Below are 24,327 nucleotides of genomic sequence, written 5' to 3'. Positions count from 1 at the left end.
TTTCAGTCCAAACTTTCTGGAAGAGATCTTTCAATGAGACAGATAACTTAGGGTACTTTCATTTTAAAAAATCATGTTTATATTTTATGCATCCACTCCTCCCACCCCCACCCCATTTCACTCTATTAACCTATCGGACCTGGATGAGTTGCCCAAGTTCTATTCAAATCACCACCAAAATGTCACCAGAGTCCAACGCCAGTTGTTTTTGTGGTTTAGCCTTGGCTGGACTGGATACAGGATCCCGGCTGGGGAGCACCCCGCCCCGCCCTCACCACCTCGAGCATCCCAGAGCTCAGAGGGAACCTCCCGTCCTGTCCCACGATGATGCCCGACCCTGGGACCCTGAAACTCTAAACCCAGCATCTGAGACACCAGCGAGAAGGAAAGGAAAACATAGTCGAGCTGCTCGGAGGATCCAAATTTACCTTCCAATGAGTATGACTTCCTCCGGTCCTAAATCTTTAAAATGTGTTTGTTTTCAACCTTCAATGATCTCTACATCATAGGTTCCCACCTGAGCGTCACCCTGACATGAGACACATATCTGGAAAGCAGCCCAGGTTTCTCAGCAGGCCGTCCACCCGGATTGCAGGGCAAGAGGCAGAGCACACGCAGTAATTAAATACGCATGACCCGTTTTGTTACAGCCTGGTTCCTCTTTTCCTTGGCTCTTGGAAAAGGCACTAAATCACCTTCTCTCTAAAGTCCCCACAAGCATGGGGGGGGGGGGAATAACAGCCACTCTTAGGAAAACTCTCTGAGTCTTGTGATGTTACCAGAACCTTTTCATTCCTCCTAAATGTGTCACCACCCATTGTTAAATGTAACAGAAACAAGAATTATATTAGCACATTAAAGCAAGAGACTCACCTGTGCTGGAGTCAAACTAACACGCAAAACAAGAGGAGCAGGTGAGGCCATTTGAACAGTGACCAGAGGGGCAGGAAGCCAACTTGTACTGGGCAAAAATAGAAAACCAAGCACCTGACTTCCGTCTTTCACAACTAGGGGCAAGGTGGCCATCACTGTCACTTATTTACAGATAAAGAAACTGAGGCTGGTCACGCAGGAAATGGTAGCAGAATCAAAGGTTTGATTGACTCCAAACGCTGGCAAACCTGCTCCACCATCACGCTATGAAATGAATCCCTACATGGGCATGTTGAGGAAGATCCATTTAAAACAGAATATTTTCCCAGGGCCTAAAAAATTTCCAACGAGATGCTACGACGGATATTTTAGAAGAGTTTCAGGAGCCGTGACCTTTTGGGATTTCCGGAAGGAGAAGCAACTGAAAAACCATTTGCAAACGTAAGAAAGTTGCCCACCCACGGAACAAAGTCAGCCGTAAGTTATGCCAGAAAGAAGTACCAATGCATAGATCTTCATTAATCGGGTAGGTTCTTGCAGAAACAACAGTCACGAAGGCTGGAGACAGTGAATGAATTAACTGTGCCCCTCGGGAGTCTGAAAATGTGTCACCAAACGCCAGGAGGCTGAATCAAGAATGATGTCGAAGGAATTAGCCTCTGCTCCCAGATAAATGTGCTGTTCCCAAAGGAGGGGCTGATGAGTGATCACTCTGCCCACAGAACATCTGCTCCATCCTTTCAGGCAGCATGCCCCGTGGGGAGACACAGGAGGGGACAGCGATGTGGCCACCTTGAAGCCACCAGGTCAGTGCCCCCTGCCCTCCCCTCCGCATGCAGCCCCCTACGGAGAGCTTCGAGTCTCAAGGGCTTCCAGCAGAGCAAGGAGCCAGATGGTGGCAGGAATCTCAGAGGGGCCGGGGTACAGGGAAAAGGCACAGAGAGAGGCTGCCTCGTTCATATCTACTTCATCTAAGATAAAGAAAAAAACTAGTACCTTCTTGGAGAGTCACAGGCTCGGGGACAATAATGTCTTCGTTCGGTTATTTCTTTCTATTTGCCACATTTTCCTCTCATTACTCCTAGACTCTGAGCTCTTTGGGAGCCTGGTCTGTATCTGACTCAGTCTTACTTCAGCACTGGCCCTAAAACCAGGCACATGGTACTGTGTGGAGAGCACCCAATGGAGGCTTGAGTGAGCGGATGGGACGTGCAGGTAGGGGTGGGTGAAGGGATGGATAGATAAGTGGATGAATGGTTGCATGGATGCATGGATGGATGGACAGACAGATGGTGGGTGGGTGGGTGGGTGGATGGATGGATGGATGTGTGGGTGGGTGGATGTGTGGGTGGGTGGGTGGATGTGTGGGTGGATAAACGGGTAGATGGATAGGTGAAGGTTTGGATGGGTGGATGGATAGATGGATGGACAGACAGATGGTGGGTGGGTGGGTGGATGGATGGATGGATGGATGGTGGGTGGGTGGATGTGTGGGTGGGTGGATGGATGTGTGGGTGGATAAACGGGTAGATGGATAGGTGAAGGTTTGGATGGGTGGATGGATAGATGGATGGACAGACAGATGGTGGGTAAATGGATGATTGGATAGATGGATAGATAAATGGATGGGTTGGTAGATGGTTGAGTGGGTAGATGGATGGATTCAATAAACATCTCTTAAGTACCTACTCTGTGCCAAGCACACTGCTAGGCACTGGAGATATGGAGATGCAGGTGCCCTGCATCTCAACTTCAGAGGAACTCACAGCCTAACAGGGCGAAGCGCCACATTACTAAGTCAGCACGTGGTGAGTGCCATAACAAAGGGGAGCACATGGTCGCCACGTGAAGAGGGGTTGTACACAGTGAGTCATGAAAGAGTCACAAGTGTCTCCTGGTCACTGGACTCAGCATGTTATCCCCACACCGGCAGTGGCACTCTTTTAGTCCATCGGAATCTCCAGAGTTCACGCCAGCTCCTGCCCTCGATGGGCCCTCTGTAATCAGAATCCTTCCCCCTTTCCTTGACAAGCCTTGCTGGTGGCCAAACCCCTCCCCCACGAAGCAGTTAAAGAGCAGAATAAAACTCCAACCCAGGGTTCCAGAAGTTCAGAAAATGGAGAAGATCCTGTCAGCTAAAGAGATCAGGGAAGGCTTCCTGCAGGAAGTGGACCTTGAAGGGTGACAAAGAGGTTCTCTAGGAACCCAGTACTGTCCTAGAGGCTGAGAGAGTGTCCAATTCATGGCAAAGATCTTGAGCAAATTAATTACAATGATCTTGGACAAATTGATTACAATGATCAAGCTGCTTAAAAAGGCCTTCGCTTAGAGCCTGTCCTTCAATTCTTGGTTTGAAACCCCCCAAGGATAACACAAAGTCCTTCCTCTTCCCACACTGGGACCAACAAGAGGCCCCCAGCCTCTATTCCAGGCAGAGGAGCCGCAGGTCCCTAACAGGCCCCCAGGACAGGTGAAAACAGGTCCTTCCTTGGGAAAATAGAGAGAACAAAGTTGATTAATCTGTAGAGCTTTCTGGAACCACGTCCGGCCCACTCACACAGTCCCATTTATAAACCATAAACAGGAAATAATCCGACCCAGCTGAGCCTACTGTTTTTAAACCTTTCATTGAAGCCCAAGAAGAGAGAAGCTCTGACTTCATCAAGTTCTCCGTCCCAGGCAGAAGGTGGTGAAAGAATCCAAAACCATCTGCCCACAGTCCCTGGGCTCCTTGGCCCAAAGTGCTCCAGCAGCTAACGGGAGGGGGGTCATTCTGACCTGATTGTCTTTATCCATTCATCGTAAATCAGCTGAGCTTCGAGAAATGTCTCCTGAGTTGCTGGGAAGAGGCATTTTGCTCATACTTTTCTGGGGAGGCCCCTTCAGAGCAGCATCGAGCACCTACCATGTGCCAGACGTAACTTTGCTTGTTTGTTTTTTTTTTTTTATCTTCACCCAAGGATACTTTTTCCATTGATTTTTAGTACCTGATGAGTGCCATACAAAGGGAAGGGACATGGTCTCCACATGAAGAGGGGTTCTACACGTTGAGTCATGAAAGAGTCACAAGTGTCTCAAGGGAGAGGGGGGCAGAAAGAGAGAGAGAGAGAGAAACATTGATGTGAGAGAGACACATCGATTGGCTGCCTCTCACTCCCGCCCCGACCAGGGCTAGGAATGGAACCTGCAGCCCAGGTACGTGCCCTGGACGGGGAACTGAACCCAAGACCCTTTGGTGCGCAGGCCAACGCTCTAACCACTGAGGCACACCAGCCAGGGCATAGCTTTGCTTTTCATGAGCCTTGGAACAGCCTTGTGAGATAAGGGGTCTGAGTGCTTCTGTCACGTGGAGAAAGAGGCTCTGGGTTGGGTACCTGGCTCCTAGGACAGCTGATGGGCAGACACTACAGTCCAGGCACTGCCACCTGCCCACTGTGCCTCCCACCCAAACAGGGCTTCCCAACAGTCCTCAGCCCTAGAAGCTCAAGATTAATTTTTTATTTTTCTAAAGCTTTAGGAAACATGCAAATTTCCCTTTGCCGCAAGGTTGCCAAGAAAATCCTGGCAGAAATCACATCTGTTTAGTGCATCACTAAATGCCCAGGACATAGCACATAGTAAGTGCTCAATAAATACTGTGATTAATTTTTATCTATAGGAAGAGTTAGTTGCTTCTTTGATTTTTAAAAAGTTTCTATATCTGCCCTACAAAAATAACTTTTTCAAGTTTTACTAAATGAAATGTTAGTTCCAAAAAGTGAGGTCCCAAGGAGTGGGGCAGGAGGCCTGGGGTGGGGGGAGTGGCATGGACTAAAAGCCTTGTAACTTGGCCAGAATGTTATTTGTCACAATGGTGGCAAAGCAGGGTGTGGTCACCCAGCTTTGGTAGGTTAAAAAAAAAAAAGTAGAACAAATATAAAACAGATGGTTGCTACTTTTTAATTCTCAGCCATAGGAGCTTGTGCCTCTCCCAAACTTTTCACAACGAAAATAAAAGAATTTAAAGGCAGCTTTGGCACAAGATTGCAAATGTACTAAATGCCAGTAAATTTTTCACTTTAAAATTTAAAAAACAAAAAAACACTCAATGGTCAGCTTTGGAGGGTGCTAGGGAACCAACAACTCATGATTTTGGAAACGGGTAGATACAGGGAAAGAGCCGAGCTCTTCTCCTGCCGTCCCTGTGTGAGCTGAACTTTAGGGTGACCTAATAGCTGATGAGGAAAAGTCCTTTATAAAAGAATTCCAGCAAATAAAGGGAGCGGAAACTAGATCAGTGTCTCACCATTTCACAGCCCCTAAGGAAACCAGGGATCTCGGCAGAGACGGTCGTGGCAAAACCCAACGCGGAAAGGCTGGCCGGGAAATTTTAAAGGAATGGATGCGGCCGAGAGGCCCTGACCCACTGGCCGGTCCTAAGAGGGCCAACCAGACGTGCTGTCCCTCCAGGTGTCCCTCCTGGTGTGATGCAACAGAAGGTACACACCATCCCTCGGACAGCTCTGGCCAAATATTGAACCTGAATTGGATCGAGGCTCTACAGCAAACTCCCCACTTACTGACTAGACAGGGACAAAGGTGCACATTAAACACCAGCCCGGTGGTGCAATCGGCAGAATCCAGAAGGCAGGACACTGCAAGGGACCGATGACCTGGGGTTTTCAACAAATAAATGGCAAAGAAGGGAAAAACTGTTATAGATCCAAAGAGCCCTAAGAGACTTATCGATAAAACGCAACACACAGACCTTGTTTGGATCCTGACGACAAACGACTCGACTGCAAAAACACGTTACCGAAACATCAGGGAAAAGGAACACTTGCTGGATATCTGGGGTGAAAAGGAATCATGATTTTCTATTTAGACTTGACGAGGGTACTGTTGTTCTGTTTCTTAAAAAGGAGACACCTGGGGAGACACACACACGGTGTCTGCATGAAACCATATATCAGGGATTTGCTTTAAAATAATCCACCAGGGCAAAGAAAAGTGTCGGGGGGGGGGGGAGTATTAGATAAAACAAAATTGTCGGTGTATTGCTAATTTTTTAAGATAGGAAATACATAAAGGGAGGCTTATGGTAATTCTCTCTCGTTGTATATGTTTACACGTTTTCACAATAAAAGTTTGAAAGAGGAGACTCTGCCAATACGACGTCCCTTTAACGAGTGACCTTCCTGCATGAAGCTCGGTGGCACTGCCACCCACAGGGCCTCCCTCTCCCCTGCGTTTGCACGACTCCTTGATGGCACACGGACCCCCTTCCTCAGCCGACCACACGGCAAGCCCGGGGCCTCTATTCTCTCCCGTCCCCAGCGCCTATCACAACACTGAAGCTGAGCAGACTTCCAAGAATGAACGAAGGGGGGGCTGTCTCCTCTGGGGAATGTGGGGAATGCCGCTCCCATTCTTCACCGACTGCAAAGGCATCTGTCCAATGAAAAATAAAAAATACACCCCCGCCACCCCCAGGGATCTCCATCTGCCACCGTGGGTTTCTCATCTAATGAACGAGACGCCACCGGCCTGGGCGTGCAGGAGGCCTGCCAAGGAGATCCACGCGGGGAGAGGGGCTTATGCGTGGGCCCGGGGCTGATGAGAAGGTGGAGCCTCTGTACCCGGCGCTCGGTTCCCGCCTGGCCCGGCTGCGGGCTGGCTGTGCTCACACCTCCGGCTCCCTTCCCCAGCCTCGCTCCAGGCCAGGAACCGCGGCGTCTACACCGGCGAGGGCGAGGGGAGAATACCTAGGCGGCCCAGCCAGGCTGCGAGCACTACTGCTGGGCTGGGGGTCGGTGGTGTCGCCGAGAGGGCTCGGGTCTCATCCTGTCCCCCAGGGGAGGAAATCGCCACTGGAGGCTCCTGGGGCACCCCAAGGAGGCCGGTGACGAAATCCTAATTCCTGATTCCATCCTGCCAACTTCAGGAACCAAATCGCTAGGAAAATCCATGGCGCACCTTCCTGTTATATTTTCCAAAAACATTTCCTTACATGTAAAGGATGTTTTGCACACGTTCATGTCCACAAGGGAAATTTTATTTATTTTAAACACGGCGCGGGCAACCCAGGCTCGTGGAGAAAGCGGGGCCCTTACACGTGGGCACACATGCCTCCCTGACTTGACCTTTCAGGATTAAATGAATTTAATCTCCCAAGTGGCCCCAGAGGTAAGGACACAGACATGTGTCTTCTAATTATACATCTATCTGCTTGACAGCCTTGAAAAGATGCCTGTGCCCACAGATCAAGCCGTCACCCACCTCTGCCCTCCCACAGGTGCCGAGATGTCCCCCAGCTCCCCCACCCCCACCCCCTACCCACATACAAACTACAGAGGGAGGAAGAAGGCAGGGGGCTGGTGGCAAACCGAACGGAGAATCAGAAAATCTGAATTGAATTTCAGCATCTATGAATGTCTGACCCTCTGACTTGGTTCTTTGACTCGTCAAAGAAGCTGGAGCCAGGCCCTGGCCGGGTGGCTGAGTTGGTCGAACATGGTCTTGGGCACCAAAAGGTGGCAGGTACGATTCCCGTCGGGGCCCATACCCAGGTTGCGGGTTTGATCCCCCGTAGGGTCACGTACAGGAGGCAGCCGGTCAATGTTTCTCTCTCACGTCGATGTTTCTCTCTCTCCCTCTCAAAATCAATTTTTAAAAAACCATATTTATTTTTTTAAAAAGAAGCTGGGAGCCCTGGAGCTCAGGAAGCAAAGGAAGCAGAGGCCCGGGCGTGTCTCCAGCTGGGTGTGTAACACGGCAGGTGCTCCCCAGGTGCTTCCAGTCACAGTGTGCAGGGCTGGAGAGCAGCGTGGATCCCCCCACTCCGGCATCAAGGACTTAGGGCCTGCCTGTGTCCATGGTGTTAACTCAATACTATCTTCTCCCCAAATTTTGTAGCGTGGACAACGGGTTTCAAACAGGGGAGAGAGGAATGGTGAGAGAACAACCTGTGAACCCAGGGAGGTTTCTCAGAAAACAAGGACTCTGCCAGCTTCCAAGTGGGGAGGATGCAGATACACGAGAGGAAGGTGGTCACCCCATCCCTGGTCCCCAGCACCTCAAATTCTGGCAATACAATGAATTGCTTAGAGGAAAACCACAACAATACCAATCCTGGTGATTGCCTGGAAAAGCTCACAACCAACTCCCAATCCACGGGGATGAAATCTGGACGGGTGGCCCCAGGAGGGCACCTAACCACAGTTTAGAAAACCAGAGGCCTGGGCAGCTCCACCTGCTTTTGCATTCAGAGGCTGGAAGAAAGCTTAAAGGACACAGAGTTGGGGCTCAGCCCACTGACCTGACCACGTCCCCCACTCCCACTTCACCCCCTTAAACTCCTGCAGCAGCTTCCCAAAGCTCTGTGCTTAAATTCTATCATCTTTGACACACCCTACAAGGTCACCCTGAACAGGCCCCCACCTGGCTGCCCACCTCCGCCCTCCAGGCATCTAGCTCCTGAAGGCACTTGCCATCCGAGCTGAGCCCTCCCGATGCTCAGGCTGGTGCCTGGGCCAGAACCAACCTCCCTCCCCCACAGCCCTGCAGTGACCACCCTCTCATCTTCAGACCAAGTGCCAGGCCAGGCCAGGCTTCTCTGCTCTCTGCTCACCTGGAACTCCCTTCCCCACCCAAGTACACGCCGCTGTGTCCATTCAGATCTGTCTCCCCCACTCAGCTGAACGTCCTTTCACAGAGGGGCCCGGTGCGTTTGGCTCGCCAGTCTGTTCTTGGTGCCTGACACTCCGTAGGGGCTCAATGTGTATTTGCTGTAGCAATAAGCAAACGGGACTGCTTTGGTGCCAGCCTGGGACTTGTGATTGTAGAACTGTAAGCACATCGCTCGGTCTCTTTGCACCCCTGCACCACCCCTGAAGGTTTGCCAGGCTCTCTGCACCCCTGCACCACCCCTGAAGGTTTGCCAGGCTCTCTGCACCCCTGCACCACCCCTGAAGGTCTGCCAGGCTCTCTGCACCCCTGCACCACCCCTGAAGGTTTGCCAGGCTCTCTGCACCCCTGCACCACCCCTGAAGGTTTGCCAGGCTCTCTGCACCCTGCACCACCCCTGAAGGTTTGCCAATACACTAAACACTGTAAGTTTCCCTAATTTAACAGCGATGACAGCATGCCTCACTGTTGCATTCCTTCCAACGTCTGTTTGCAAGTAAGTTGCAACACTTCCATCATTCGTGATCATTTATTGATCCGGTATTATTGGATTTCCTCAAGGGCAAAATCAGTCTTCTGGTGCTTTGTCTGTTATCGATCATGATCGTGATGTATGTGTACCTGTCTCTAAACTCATTACATATAGTACAGAGGCTGGGAAATCTTTCTCATTAACCATTGCAAAAATAATACTGTAGCAAAATTAAAAGCCAGAAGGAAATAATATCATTCCGCTAAAGTATATCAAGATCTAAAGAGAATTTTAAGGTGATAAATGGTGGCCGCTGCTACCTGACATTTTCCGGCTTGCTGGCGCGTATCCCACTGTTTGTACCACTTCAGGAATTATTCTCTTTGTTTCTTAGCCCGAAGGTGGCCTAGGAAAATGCACCAGGGACCTACCTGCTGTCGTCCTTACTCAGGCTTTCTCCCTCAGGGGTGCCCTGTGGGGTCAGAGGTCTGACCATAGTCGTCCCTCTGTATCCTCGGGGGGACTGGGTCCAGGACCTCCGCAGGCACCCAAATCCTCAGGTGCTCAAGTCCCTGATACAAACGACGTGGTATCTGCATGTACCCTGTGTTTGCGTAGACGATTCCGCAGGCTGTGCCCACGTGTCACCTCATTCACATGGGTTGGGCGTAGTGCTTGGTGGGTGCAAATTCAAGTTTTGCCTTTTGGGACTTTCTGCGATTCCCCCCCCCGCCCCGGGTATTTTCAATCTGCAGTTGGTTGGATCTGCAGATATGAAACCCAGGGATATGGAGGGCGGACTGTACCTACTCTTTGCTTATCAAAACTCAGTAAGTCTCAGGGAACCGTTTTAATGGGCAGAGTAGCTGTCTGTAACTTAAATGATACTTTTGAAAAGTCCCTGTTAGCACAGCAGGTCATTTTATTTACAGCGCTTTTAGTTGCTACAATAAGAATTCTTTACTAACCAGAAAAGGCAAAACTGCCATTTTAATTTTTTAAAAAGCAACAATTCTGTATTGTAAAGAAAATGGGTAAAAAGAATAAAATACTCTGCAGATATAAAAATTTGTGTAGTAGAATTTTTTAGAGTCATGGTATGGCTAAGGTTCCTGCCACAACTACAGGGAAACTGTGTATGAGAGTACTTTTGATAAAACTTAAATTACATTAAAGAGATAAGAACTTCCCCAAATGCTACAATGGTGACTTCTAGGTAAAGGAATTAGTCTTTTGTTTTGCATTTTTCTGTTTTCGGCAATTAACGCATATGTTTTAAATTGGGGGAAAAAAGCCTTTTAATCTTTTAACAGATAAGTAAGTAAATAAATTTTCCCCAGAAGGAAACAGGGGGACTGGTGTAAATGGCTAATGCAAATATTATTGATCAGTCCTGCCCAGAATGAACAGCATGATGGAAGTTCTGCTCTCCGGGCTCCCTGTGGGAAGACCCTTACACAGTCGGGGCAAAGGACAGGGCCAGATAACAGTGTTTGGACATGTCTTTGATGTCCTCTGCCATCAGCCTGGACAGCCGTGCAATGGAAACAAAAGCTCATTCTGGCAGGACTGGCCCCGGGGGCCCTCATGCGCCCACCTCTTGGTCCTGCTGCGCTTCCCGGGCTGACCTCTGCACCCGCACGGGCCTCATCTGCTGCGCTGGGCCTTCTCTCCACACTCAGCCGGAGAGAGAGCTCTTTCTTTTTTTCCAAACCAGCTCTGGGCCTCCATGACCCAGCTAAAGTGAGAATGCCATGTTTACAGGGATTATCTCAGGGTACAGGGATCCCAGATCAATTCTGTTTGTGCTATCTACTTTTTCTCCAAGGAGCACGTTTGTGTAAAACCTTTTAAAATAATGATAATTTTAAAAATGTAAACCCACACTTTCCAAATTTGCACTTGGGTTTTGTGTATTCTATGCACAGACTTTTAAACAGGAGGCTGAGGGAGGCCACGTGGTGGGGGTGAGGGTGGGGGTCTCACGGAGCTACAGCTGAAATCTGTCAGAGGTCAGGCAGGCCTGCAGCTGCCGGAAGAGACCGGGAGCCTAACCGGTCACGCCTATGCCCACCACAAGGTCAACTCCACCCGAGGTCAGTGTGCCCCAGGTTGACCCAGACACCCAGGATCACCACCCCTGCCTGGAGCGGAAGGCTGCCCAGCGGCAGAGGAGCAGTAAAGCTCCACAGAAGCTCAGCCTCCCACCACCCACCCCCCTCCCCAGAATCCCCAGCCCTGACCTGCACCCCCACCTAGCTGCCGTCAAGCCCTGACCTACAGTGTCCGCAGCTGAACAGCCTCTGGATCTCCCGATGCCTAGAATTAGCTGGGTGAGCAGCTCACATTTATTGTGCAAACTTGAGCACTTGTGTGGTCCAATCTATTTGACTTGATCATAAAAAGCACCAGTTCTTCAAATCTTGTAAGAAATCAACACGAAAGCAATTCGACGGAGGGCAGATCACCTTTTCAACAAGTGGCCCTGGAATAACTGAGCACCCACAGGCAGGGACGAACCTTGACCGAGACTAAGCCTGTACACCTGTGAGTGCAGAGCAGCGCACAGGGGCCAGTGCTGGTCTCAGCAGAGCAGGGAGCCGAGAGTGTCTGGAAACTGGATTCCTGAAAACAGCCACAGTGGCAAGACCACATAGGAGGGGGGACAGGAGAGAGGAGAAGCACCCAGGTGAGGCCAGACACAGAGACACGGGGAGGCTGCAAATCCCGCCGGCCAGTTTCCGGAGCTATGACTTCCTTCACCTCTGGGAGACGGGATTTGCTCATCTGTAAAATGGGCCCATTGTTTTGGGCATCACAGGCTGCTGTGAAAATCAGATGAGAGGGCGCACGGGGCACAGATTCACATAAAATACTTTCATGTGGCAGATGCCCAAGGACTGGTGGCTATAATAATGGTTATTATTCTGCGAACTCTTGGATCTGAAAACAGTGGAATGGAAGGCAGCTATGAGTCAAAGAAATGCTCACGTGTGTGTTTCCTTCCGTACTTTTTTCCCCAGAGTCTGAGGCATTGCTAAGCGCGTAACAGATACTTTTATTTGACAGATATAAAACTGACCTCTTGGCTCAAATTCTCCCACATTTGGAGTCAAGACCTAAAAATAGACCCCTTAACTGTTCTCTAATTGTTTCCACCAGCCTGAGGCTCGGCCCCCTGTCCAGAGCCCTGTAAGTTCCCTAGAGAAAAGCCCATTCATCCCTCAAATAGTGACTGAGCGCTTCCCATGGCCCAGCCCTCGGGCTGGATGCTGGGGCCCAACGGCCAGCAGGGGAGACGATCCTTCGGGCACTCGCCATGCACTAGGGGCAGATCAGACCCCAGACAAATAAACATATAATTACAGATGCGGTGTGTCACAGGAAGTGGGTCTCAACCCTTTTTCTTTGTTTATATATATTCATATATATTTTTTATTGATTTCAGAGAGAGGAAGGGAGAGGGACAGAGAGAAACATCAATGATGAGAGAGCCATTGATCGGCTGCCTTCTGCCCGCCCCTGCTGAGGATGGAGCCCGCAACCTGGGCACGTGCCCTGACCGGGAATCGAACCTCGATATCCTGGATTGTACCCACCTGACTTTCGTATCAACATTCCCAACACATATCCCAATTCAGAAAGAGTTTACCTCACAATTTCTTTCCAAGCCCGGCCGGGTGTGGCTCAGTGGTTGAGCGTCGACCTAGGATCCAGGCAATAGGGATTCGATTCCCGGTCAGGGCACATGCCCGGGTTGTGGGCTCAATCAGTGACTCTCTCATCATGGATGTTTCTAGCTCCCTCTCCTTTCCTCTCTCTGAAATCAATAAAGGTATATTAAAAAAACAAAAAAAAACAAAAAAAATTTCTTTCCAAAATCTTTTTTTAGCCCCCCAGCACCCCTCACCTCTGGCAGCCACCAGTCTGTTCTCTATGTCTATGAGTCTGTTTTTATTTTGTTCGTTAGTTTATTTTGTTCATTAGATTCCACATATAAGTGAGATCATGGGCTACTTGTCTTTCTCTGTCTGGCTTATCTCACTTAGCTCAGTGCCCCCTAGGTCCATCCATGCTGTGGCAAATGGTAAGATCTTTTTGAGTCAAGAACATATAACTATTAACCAGAGTTCCTGATCCACAAAAGTCCCACCGTCACTCCACAGTAAATATCATCCTGAACAAAGGGGAGAAATCTGACCCTGATTAGGACTCACAGGCTGGATGGTGGGGAAGTGCAGTTTCCAGCAGGTTTTTCTTTCTGTTGTTTTGTGTGTGTGTGTGTGTGTGTGTGTGTGTGTGTGTGTTAAGAGTTTATAGACCTCTTGGCTACCTTCACAGATTAGTGGTTCTCAAGCTTGGCCATTCATAGAATTACCTGGAAGGCAGGTTAAACTGCAGAGTCCTGGCCACCCCCTTTGGCCAACTTGCTGAGTCGGGCCAGATTGGGGCCTGAGAATCTGCATTTTGTGCACGTTTCCTGGTGATGCTGAAGCTGCTGGTCCAGGGACTCTAATGTGAGAACTACCAGCCTAGACTAAAAGGCAGACCTTACACTTGAACAAAGTTAAAGTTAGAAGGAAGCTAACGGCTTACCTAGGCCAACCTGTCAGGTGGCAAGTTATCAATAACTTGAGCCCAGAGATGAGAACCCAGCCGCTCAAGGTCAAAACGGAACAAGTTAGGCAGGTTCCCTAACTCCCAGGTCACTGGCCTTTCAGTCGGCCTCCAGGCAAATCCACCTCCTGCTGAGCACCCACCGCCCCCCACCCCCATGGCCTTCTCATCAATTCCGAGGTAAACTCATGGTCAAAACACAGGGGTATGACATGCTACAATGTCATGGATTTACAAATAATAGCAAAAGCCCAAGAATCTGCTAGAGAAATAGTTAAATTACAATTTACCCACACAACAGAATATAAAATTATTTAAAGTGACAATATAAAAAAATGATAGGTTACATTCGTAATATAACTTTTATATGAAGATATAAAATGACATAATATGTATCATATATATAATCTTGACCAATGTTTAGAAACATAAAGAATTTAGTTTTAATACCAGAAAAAAATACACCTAAGTGTTAACAGTAATTATATCTGGATCATAGATTTCTGGTATTTTTTTTTTTCTTTTTTTAACCCTTTGTGTGTTCTTAAGTTTCAGTAAATACATATTACTTCTACAATAGCCTCCCCCATCCTTATTATTTTTTCCTAAAAGCAATTAGCTTTAAAGTACCATAATTTATCTGTATATCCAGATACTGAACCAAAAAGACAAAAGTGCCCTTTAAGCAGCGTATGAGCTGAGGTTAACTGCCTGGAATCTTCTGAAGGGATTAGCCATCCAGGGACCCTCTGCAAGGGCTGGGCTGGGGGTTCCACGGGCTATGCTCAGCCGGCCCCAATGGCCAGTTGCCCCAAAAATGCCCCAAAAGCTTTCTTTCTAGGTCTGGAGCAGGACCCCCGAAGCATGCTGGACAGAGAAAAAGGTGTGATGATTAAGAGCAAGGTCCCATCACCCACCTCATGCAGAAAGGGCCCACACCACAGCCTCTGGAAATGCCTACACCTGGAGGGACAGGGCGCAGGGGGCCTGCCCTCTCTAAGTTACAATCTATCTTCTCATTCCGAGCTTGTAACCTCTCATAACAAGCTCTACTTTGAGGTTGCCTCTGAACACTCTACAATCTCTATATAATTCAAATATTGAATCCACAAACTGGACACAGTTTTCTTTGAAAGGGGGTCTCTAATGTCAAGTAAAAGGGCAGTGTCAGAGTGAACGTCCACAAGGCCGTAGTTCAGAAAATCGCTTACTAAATGAAAGAGTGAACAACTTCACATTAAGCACAGACCTTTTTAGACAGGCTCTATGAAATTATAAACTCTCCTATAAAAAATGACAAGACAGCCCGGCTGGCACGGCTCAGCCTTAGGGCATCGACCCATGAACCAAGAGATGGCAGTTCAGTTCCCCATCAGGGCACCTGCCTGGGTTGCGGGCTCGATCCCCAGCAGGGGGCGTGCAGGAGGCAGCCGATCAATGACTGATCACTGATGTTTCTCTCTCTCCCTGTCCTTTCCCCTCTCTGAAATCAATAAAGATATATTTTTTTAATGACAAGACAAAAATTCAGATATTTAAAGTGTAGCTGCAAAGTACCCACCCAGGAAAAGATTACAGGTATTAGTCCAACAGGTGATTTTCATTAACCAAAACCATTTTAAGCCACAAACCAACCACCTAAACCATCGGCAATAACAAGAAAGGCCAGGATGGAGTTTCGGCTTAACCTGAGCTTACTTCTAACTCCATAAAGGATGCTTGTTTTGGAAGGGGCAGCAGACCTCGTCTACCACTGTGCAGAATGGAAAATACCACATTTCACACTGCAAACTCTAAGTGAACCACATTTCAGAATGAAAAGACTTGTAGACACGTCTCCTCACCTGTGTTTCATTGAGTTGTTTCACATTTTAAACTTGGTGTTTGTTTCCCAGAAACAAACTTTTCTGGGAAAGCCCAAAAACCAGTACTCTGGAAACAAGGGGTTGGTCATCAAGAATTCTTCACACCTGCGCAGAGATTTAAGCCATTCTAAGAAGATAGTTAGAGCCAACTATACTTTAATTAAAAAGAGCTTTACATTCCAGAATGAAAATTAAATGTAAAAAATAGATAGAGGTGGGATTCTAACTGGCCTTCAAAACTTCCAGAAACTTTTTCCTACAAAGTGCTGCAAACCTGATGAAATTATCACATTTACATTCAACGAAGCTCGGAACCCTCCCAGACCTCCCCTCTCCACAACTCACGCCCAGCGGTCAAGGCACAAATCAGAATGGTCTCCCTGCGAATACGAGCTCCCATCCCAGTTAAGTGTACACACCTGCTGTTTCACAGGTCCTGAGAAGCCTTTCACGCTCGGAAGGAACACTTACCTTGATAATAGAAGCCTATTAAAGAAAAGTCTCAGTGTACAAACTAAGTAGCTCCTCCTCTCTTCCCCTGGTCCTCGGGACCAGGGATCAAAAGAGGGTTGACAGCAAAATGGCCCAGGGGCCTAAGGCCGTCCTGGCGCCTGGCAGCCACACACACACACTCCACACACATGTACACACACGTGTGCACACGCACACACACTACACACACTACACACATGCACACGCACGTGCACTCCACACACACATGCACGCACACATACACACTCCACACATGCACACGCACATGCACTCCACACACATGCACGCACACACACTCCACACGCATGCACACGCGCAGTCCACATGCACGCATATGCATGCACACACTCCACACACATGCACACATGCACGCACACACATGCACATACGCACACTCCACATGCACGCATATGCATGCACACACTCCACACACATGCACACACTCCGCACACATGCACACACTCCGCACACATGTCCACACACACACACACTCTCTCTCCTTGGACTTCAGAGAAGCAGCCTTTGTTTCAAGGCCCAAAACTGGGATCCGGTTACCAAGCCCCCGCCTCCCCTGAAGCGGCCTGTCCAAGTGAAGGAGCCCCTCAAAGACGGTCCGGGCAGTGCCCGGAGGGAGCCCCATTTTCTCCCGGGTCCCAAACGCTGGGAGACGTAGCTGCCACCTCCGACCCCAGCTTTTCTGAATGCACAGCCCAGAGACACCGCGTGCACGCGCGCCCTCGCCGCGCGTGGGGCCGCCGTCCTCAGCCTTCGTAGCTCTCACCCGCTGGGCACTGCTCCCCACTTGCCAAGCGCCCCCTCTCCCTCTCCCCCTCCCTCTCCCTCTCTCACACACACACACACACTCACACACACGCGCGCGCGCGCGAGGCAGCGGCGCCCAGGTCCCCAGGTGTCCTCAAGGCCGAACCCTGAAACTTGCGCGCCTCCCTCGCGGGTCTGGCCGGAGAGGTGCCCAGGTCCCGCGCGCCCCAGGCTCCGGGCGCCTGCGCCCCGCTTGCTGGGCAGAAGCGGGGTCCCACCCGGGCCCCCCGCTCCGCAGCCGCCGCCCGCCCGGCCCGCCCCGCGCAGCCCCGCGCCCCCCGCCCCGCCAGCGCGTCCGCGGGCGCCCCTACCTCGGCCCTTTGTCCCCGCGCCGACGCCGCCCGCTCCGTGCGCCCCGCGCCGTCGGAGGCCGGCCCAGCTCCAGCCGCCCGCACCCCCGGCTCCGCGCCCGGCCGCGCGGGGGGGCGCGGGTCTGCGGCAAACCCGGATCTGCGGAGCGCGGCCCGCGCCCTGGGCCCGACCCCGGACACGGGCCGCCCGGACTCCAGCGCTCCGGGTCTTCGGACCCGCCGCGGGGGAGGGAGCGCGGTGGGCTCGGCCGCCCGGGACCCGCGCCGGGGACGGTCGGGTGGCGGCGGCGCGCGGGGCCCGGACCGGCGGCGGGGGGAGGGGAGAAGGGGGAGGGGAAGCGGGGGAGGGGCGGCGCGGGCGGGGCCGGGCCTCCGCGCCCTCCCCCTAGGGTGGCGCCCGGTGGGACCCCGGCCCGCGCTGGTCCCCGCGCAGGACGAGCCAACCCCACCCCGTCCCCGGGGCCCGGCACCCCGGCCCCTGCTCGGTCCCGGCGCCCCCTCGGTGAAACCCCCGGGGCCCCGCCCGAGGAGCGGGGCTGCGCGCTCTGGAAACGCCGCTCCCGCCCGCGTCCCGGGAGACGGACCCCTTCCCCTCCCCCTCCCCCTCCCCCTCCCCCTCCCCCGCGGCGGGTCCTGGCCCCGTGCACACCCCAGACACCCGGCGGGGCGCAGCTGGGAGCCCCCCCAGCCTCAGGGGACCTCGCGGAGGAGGGAGTCTGGGCAGAAGTTGGAACAACCCTCGGAGATCAGAGGTCATTTTGCCAGGGGACCCGGGCGCCCAGAGGGGACGCGGCAGGCCCGTGAGGCGGCCGGAGCCGAGCCCAGGCCTCCCACGCCCCGCGCGCCAAGGGCCCGGGGACCCCCACCCCGGCCGCCCCGCTGAGCGCTGCGGAAGGGGGCACTGTGCCGGGCGCCCCGCGCCCACCCCGCCCGGCCGAGGACCGGGTGCAAGGGCTCGCGCGGGCTGGGGGACCCGGGTCCCCAGCGGCCGAGGTCGGCGGGTGGCCCGCGAGGGGGGCCGCCTGAGGCTGGAAGAGGAGGGAGATTCCTGGCGGAGGGGCCCCCGGGGATGGGACCCGGCCAGACAGCGATCCCTGCGCGCAGGGCCGGCAGGAGGAGGGGACAGAGGAACGAACCCTAAACAAGCCTTTGCGGGCGGCTGGTGCGGGGTGGCCCGCGCCCTGAGCGCTGCGCGGGTGACACTCGAGGGCCGTGCGTCCCGAAGCCAAGGGCGGGCGCAGACGGTCTCAGGAGCCCGCAGGAGGCGCAGGGCTGGGGTCAGCCGGCCAGCCCCGCGCCCTCGCTGCCACTCACCCCGGACCCCCGCTGTGGCCTTGGACCTAAGGGCCAGCGTCCCTGCAGACCCGGCCGACGACAGTCAAAGCCGAATGCGGGGACGGCCCCGGCAAGTGCCAGGCGCAGCAGGTCCCGGGAAAGTACTGGCAGCAGCGTCGTGTTACTTTGTTTCTCATGAAGTGTTTCAGACGCGCCTAAGCGGGGAGATGCACATCGTGAGCCCACGCGTGCCCGAGACACACACACACCCCCATCCCGCCACGTTGCCGTGCTTGCTTGGGATGTCCCTGTAAGAATCAGTCCCAGTACAGCCACAGCCCGGGACGGCCCCCCCGCCCCACCTGTCCCCAGGCCGCCTCCCCAAACCTCCCCGCCCTGGGCTCATGCTGTTATCCACGGGCGCGCTCCTGAACCACACCTAGCGGGCCACCGGCTTTACCGCTTTCTCCGCGTCGCCACCCTCTCGGGCTTGTTCTGTGGCCGCCGGCTCGTTCTGCTCGCCCCGGGGTGCGTGAGGTCCGTCACCCACCCACAGCCCCGCGTGGTCACCTGGCGGCCAGACCGTGCTCCGGCTGTGGGCGCGCCGTGCGCTCCTTATATGCGCTCTCCCCAGGGACACGCGAGGGGATCCCGGCTCTCACGGGTACCAGCGGGCTGCCGCGGGCACTCTGGAAGCTGCATTTGCGTGTCTAGGGCACGGCCCCTGCTTCCCAGCCAGCCCTGGAAAAACCTGCAGAGAGTAGCTCTGTTGAGTTAACGTTAACCCATCTGTTTGCTCTGTGGTGGAGGTGAGTGCAGTTGCTAAACCGGTGATCAAGGTAACAAGGGCTCGCCCCCCCCCCCCCCCGTACGTTTTGACAGCTTACATTTTATCAAATTGTAAAATTCTACAGAACAGGGGTCAGCAAACTTTTTCTTAAAGGCCCAGAAATAAATATTTTAGAGTTTGCTGACCAAGAGGCAAAATCAACGCTATTCAATTATGTAAGCACTTACACATTTAAAATGTAGCCTTTTAAAATCATTCTTAACTCATGGGCCACTTTTTTTTTTTAAGGGAAAAAAACAACAGGCAGCTGAGCAGATTCAGGCTACGGTTAGCCTACCCCCCAGTATGAGAAAGTCATTCCAAAAATTAATTTCTTTCCTCAAAACCCAACATTAAAAATGAATCACTTTTAACAAAGACAAAATTATAATCTGGCTCCACCAAAGTGAGTATAATGTTACTGCTAGGGAAAATTCTTAGAAAGATGCCCTGTAGCTTGGTTATTTAATACCATGACTTTCGGGTAACCATTTAATTATATTTTTGAAAACCTATAATAACCTATAGAAATGAATAGACTCCTACCAATTAAGAATTAATTAGACAAGAAATGAGATTCAATTTTTAAAAGTTGTGAATTGTTTTCCTGCTTAATGGATCAGCCTTTTGCTTCCAGCCATTGATCTAAACACCCGCACCCAAATACAATGATCAGATGTGTTTCCCCTGAACTGAAATTGACCCACTTATTTTATGTCTTGATTGAACTTGAACCGAAACTTGAAAAAGTAATTTCAAGATATTTTCTTACATGAGTAAAATCAACCTAATTTAAATATTGACAAGAACGGGACCAAACTAGAAACGTTGGTGGCCAACCTGGAACTTTCAAAGGAGCTGTCAATCTCCAAGCTCGTTCAGGAAGCAGAGGGTTCTGCAAGAGGCCACGGGGTCAGGAAGGCCATTAGGCATGGCTCCTGGGCACCTTTGTTTCTCTGACCAGTATTATTCTAAAGAATCACACACATACACATGTCCTTACACACTTTTCCCCCTTACATGTCTATGCATGTGCTTCACATATGTATTCCTTACACACATACATATCTGCTTCCTTAAATGCAGAAAACACACATTTCAGCACCCACATGGCTCTTCTGCACATATCTGCATCTCTCACATCCTTTCCACAGACACCAAATCTCTCTCTCACACACACACACACAACTTTGTCACACCATTTCTCCCCTTCACACAAACATGTTCCTTGCACCCATATTTCTGTTTCTTTCAGACATGTTTCTTCTACCGTTTTCTTCGTAACATACACACACACACGGTTTTCACAATGACACCCAGATGCAGACTGCTCTCCCACGTGGCATGTGTATGTATATGCGCTTATCCAGTCACACATGTACCAGCATGTACCGGCAGTCTCCTTCCTTTCCGCCCGTGGCACACACTGAGTCCTCCGGCAGTCACTTTCATCACACCCGCCCAATTAAAATGCCGCAGAGTGGAACGCGGTAAAGCCTTTAGGAGCCTCGTCTGTGCACCTCAGGAAGTTGAGAATCATTTATCAGCATGCCACGTGTTTCTATAAAATGGGGGCTTCTAAATGGCGTAAGAGTAAACTGTATTCTCGAACAATAATGTGGCTCTAAACGATAACCCGGTTTATGTTAATCATCACTTCCCGTGGAGAAGCTGTTTCTCTGGCATAGTAAATACCTAGACCCAGCTTGCTTAAATCATCCCAAAATGTGAATGGGCAGGTGTATTAGTTTGCTCGGGCTGCCGTAATAAATACCAAAGTACCACAAACTAGGTGGCTAAAACAACACATTTATTGCCTGGCCAGCGTGGCTCGGTGGTTGAGCGTCGATCTATGAACCAGAAGGTCACAGTTCTATTCCTGGTCAGGGCACATGCCGGGGGTTTGGGCTCAATCCCCAGCAAGGGGTGTGCAAGAGGCAGCTGATCAATGACTCTCATCATTGATGTTTCTCTCTCTCCCTCTCCCTTCCTCTCTCTGAAATCAATAAAAACATATTTTAATTAATAAATAAATAAAACCCATCTGTTGTCTTAGCATTCTGGAGGCTGAATGCCCAAAATCCAAACGTCACCAGGACTGGTTCCATCTGTAGGCGTGAGGGAAGTATCCGTCCCAGGCTCCTTCCCTTGATTGCTGATGGCTGTCTCCTCCCTGCGTCCGTCCCTTCACGTCACCCTCCCTCTATGTGTATCTGTGTCCGCACCTTCCTCTTCTTATAAGGACACCAGTTGTATTGGACGAGAGCCCAACTTCATGACCTCATTTTAGTTTGATTACCTCGGATGAGACCCTAACTCCAACTAAGGTCACATTCTAGGTACTGGGGGTTAAGAGTTCAATGTATGAATTTGAAAGGGCGCAGAGATGGGGAACACAACTCAAGCCCCTAACAGCAGGAGCCGGCTTGTTTCTGCACAGGGTCTAGACCAGAGATACCAAACTCCGCCTCGATCAATAGTAAACCTGTGGCCTAAAGGTTTGGGAATCCCTCATCTGAGACCTTAAACTGAAATCCTGCTGCAGCAGCTCGACTCCAATCGAGGGCCTCCCTCCCTAAGGTGAAACTGCTCCCCCTGGTGGGAGCCGGGCGCTACTTACTTGGGCAAATGCTTGGCCAGCTTCTCCCGCTCTGCGGAGGTCGCCAGGGCTGCTCTCAACTATCAGACAAAGGCACAAAAACAAAGCCAAAGTTTCTCAAAGGTCTAATGACATTTAAATTATTTCCTGAAATCCTAAGTCTGAAACCAGTGTTATTACTGTCTAATATTTGGCAGCTTTCTTTTCTTTTAGGAGAGGGCATTACGGTTTATCTTCTTTACTAAGTAAATGATACATAACTACCTGACAAAACAGAAGATTTCAAGTTCGCTGACTGTCATCATTTTTTCAACACAACTCAAAGGAAATAGAGAAAATACAAAAGAAAATAGTCAAATGACTCGTCTGAACTATTTGCCAATGAAGCTTTGCTTTGATAAAATCTTTAACAAATTAAACTTGAGCCCTGCCGATGTGACAGATGAGTTATCAAATATCTGAGCGCAAGTTTTCCTGATTGTGTTTGTTCCATATCAACAGTTACCAAAAAGCTGAGGGGGAGGCAGTTGTTTCATTTGACAGTGACAGCCTCGAGTCCCTTGACAGTGATAGGTGGAGAGATGAAAGACGGGGAGATGAATTAGGAAGCAGTAAAAACAGCCCAGGAACAATGGCCTCGAGGGCAGTCCCGCCACAGTGGGAAGCAGGAGGAGGGACGGGCTGGAGACCCTTTCTGGAAATGGAGCTGACAAGCCTCCCAGAGGCCCTCCCCTCGCTTTGTGGGCTCTCTTTGGAGTTCACTGAGGCGTACACCAGCAGCTCATCCCACAGGTCTTCTTTGACGGGCCTTTAGGGGGATTTGCCCTTGTGGGTGCATTTGACTGCAGGGGTACATTTCGTTTCATCCCGGGGCAGGAGGCAAATACTGTTGCTAAGTGGAGAGACCAAACCCATGTGCCTGGACCAATGAAAACTTCGGCGGGTGAGCAGCTCCCTGCGAAGCTAGTCAGGCCCTGAACAAAACCTCAGAACAAAGCGTTAACTGCACTGCTCTTTGTTCCATCTGATGTCATTTTACAAGCATTTGCAGCCACTGGAGGAGGGAGCTTTGAGACTCGATTAGAAATGGATCGTACACCCGGACTCGATGTGTGTTATCTCTAATACGACAGATCTGCATGTTTACAAATACAGAAACCGAGGGTCCCGAAGGTTAAGCTACTCCCCAGTGTGGACAGTAAGGGCTGGTGCAGGACTGGCTCCAGGCTGGGTTTGTCTCTTCCTTTTTCCACGCCTCCTGCTCTCGCAGCATCCTTCCCTCTCCCCCATGCTCCTCTCATCTCGCTTCGTAAAAAATGTACTGGTCCAGCAAGTAAAAGACCAGCTCTGCTAGAGACCCTCTTTTTTATGGTAGGCAAGTCAGTTCCTTCTCTGTTCTCAGTTCCCTCCCCTGCAAAATGGGAGTTTTACTCAATGACCCCCAGGATCTCTTCCTGCTTTAATGGTCTATGGCCCAGACAATTTCATACAGAAAACTAATGGGGAACAGTCCTTGCTGCCACCATTTCCCCTCTGCCACCTTTTACACACACCTCTTCTTCCTCCAACTCTCATGGGAGGAATATGTGCTCCTGACACTGTGAGATAGCTACGGAGGTAATTAATGTCCATTGCGACCCCACAATCTTGTTTCCCAAGTCAGTCTCCTCTACTGTCCCCCATCCATACAACCATCCTTGAATAAATATTTACTGAGTGCCTGCCCTGTCACCCAAGTCTTCCATTCTACCATCTCCCCTTACTCTCAGCGTGAACTCACTCAACTTCCTGCCAAGGCTCAGGTACTGTAAGGGTCTGGAGGGCTGTGGCCTTGCCCTGACTCTCCGCTGCCACCCCGATCCTCACCCACACCCCACTTTCACTCACCTGACCCCATCTCTGGCTGCAGAAAACCTAGTAACCTTTCAGGAATCTTCTCAAGGATCGGCATACCAAATTAACTCATCAGTTGTGGTGTCAAATCCTGCCTCTACCACTTCCTAGCCAGGACTCTGAGTAAGTTTTGTAACCTTCCTGATCTGTAAATTGGGGGGAGGGGAGGGAACAAACAAAAAAACATCTTTCAGTTTTGATATAAGAATTATATGAGAAAATGTATGCAGAACATTTTGCAAAATGCAAATGCTGGATTAACCCCTCATTTATTGAAAGCAGCCATTCCTGGTCTGCAGAGCTCACCTTCTCCAGAGCTCTGGTTTGTAAAAGCATCTTTTAACTGCTCTGGGAAATTCTCCATTCTGCAACAAAATCCAACCTTCCAGAGACTTCCCCTAGGTTATCCTTTATTTCAAGTCATTCATTTAGCAAATATTTCCTGAGCACTTATATTTTCCAGATACTGTGCTACATGCTGGATATAGATCAGAGAATGCCTCTGACCTTAGGAAGTTTAGAGCCTAGTGGGGAGGCGACTTCCTCCAGAGGCTTCCCGCCCCGCCCCAGGCTAGGTGAAACCTCTGGTCTAATTACCTGGCTCAGTAGCTGTC

The 24,327-nt window shown here is 50.9% G+C and overlaps 1 protein-coding gene across 6 annotated transcripts in view; it reads right to left on the bottom strand.

Annotated features, from left to right (window-relative positions):
* Positions 1-17,188, bottom strand: part of GREB1 (growth regulating estrogen receptor binding 1) — a 90,139-nt gene extending 72,951 nt beyond the window's left edge. For 2 of the 6 annotated variants that reach the window (XM_016219703.2, XM_087823353.1), the window contains exon 1: positions 15,472-15,934. The gene's annotated coding sequence lies outside the window, so the exon portion shown is untranslated. Of the gene's footprint in view, positions 1-15,471; positions 15,935-15,963; positions 16,158-17,117 lie in introns of those variants that run through there. The other 4 variants (XM_087823351.1, XM_087823352.1, XM_087823350.1 and 1 more) reach the window with 4 other exon arrangements.
* Positions 17,189-24,327: the final 7,139 nt, after the last annotated feature.

This window comes from Miniopterus natalensis, chromosome 13 (genome assembly GCF_054644295.1).
Source record: "Miniopterus natalensis isolate mMinNat1 chromosome 13, mMinNat1.hap1, whole genome shotgun sequence".
NCBI lineage: Eukaryota > Metazoa > Chordata > Mammalia > Chiroptera > Miniopteridae > Miniopterus > Miniopterus natalensis.
Note: the sequence above shows the minus strand (reverse complement) of the source record. Positions and strands in the feature narration are given on the sequence as shown.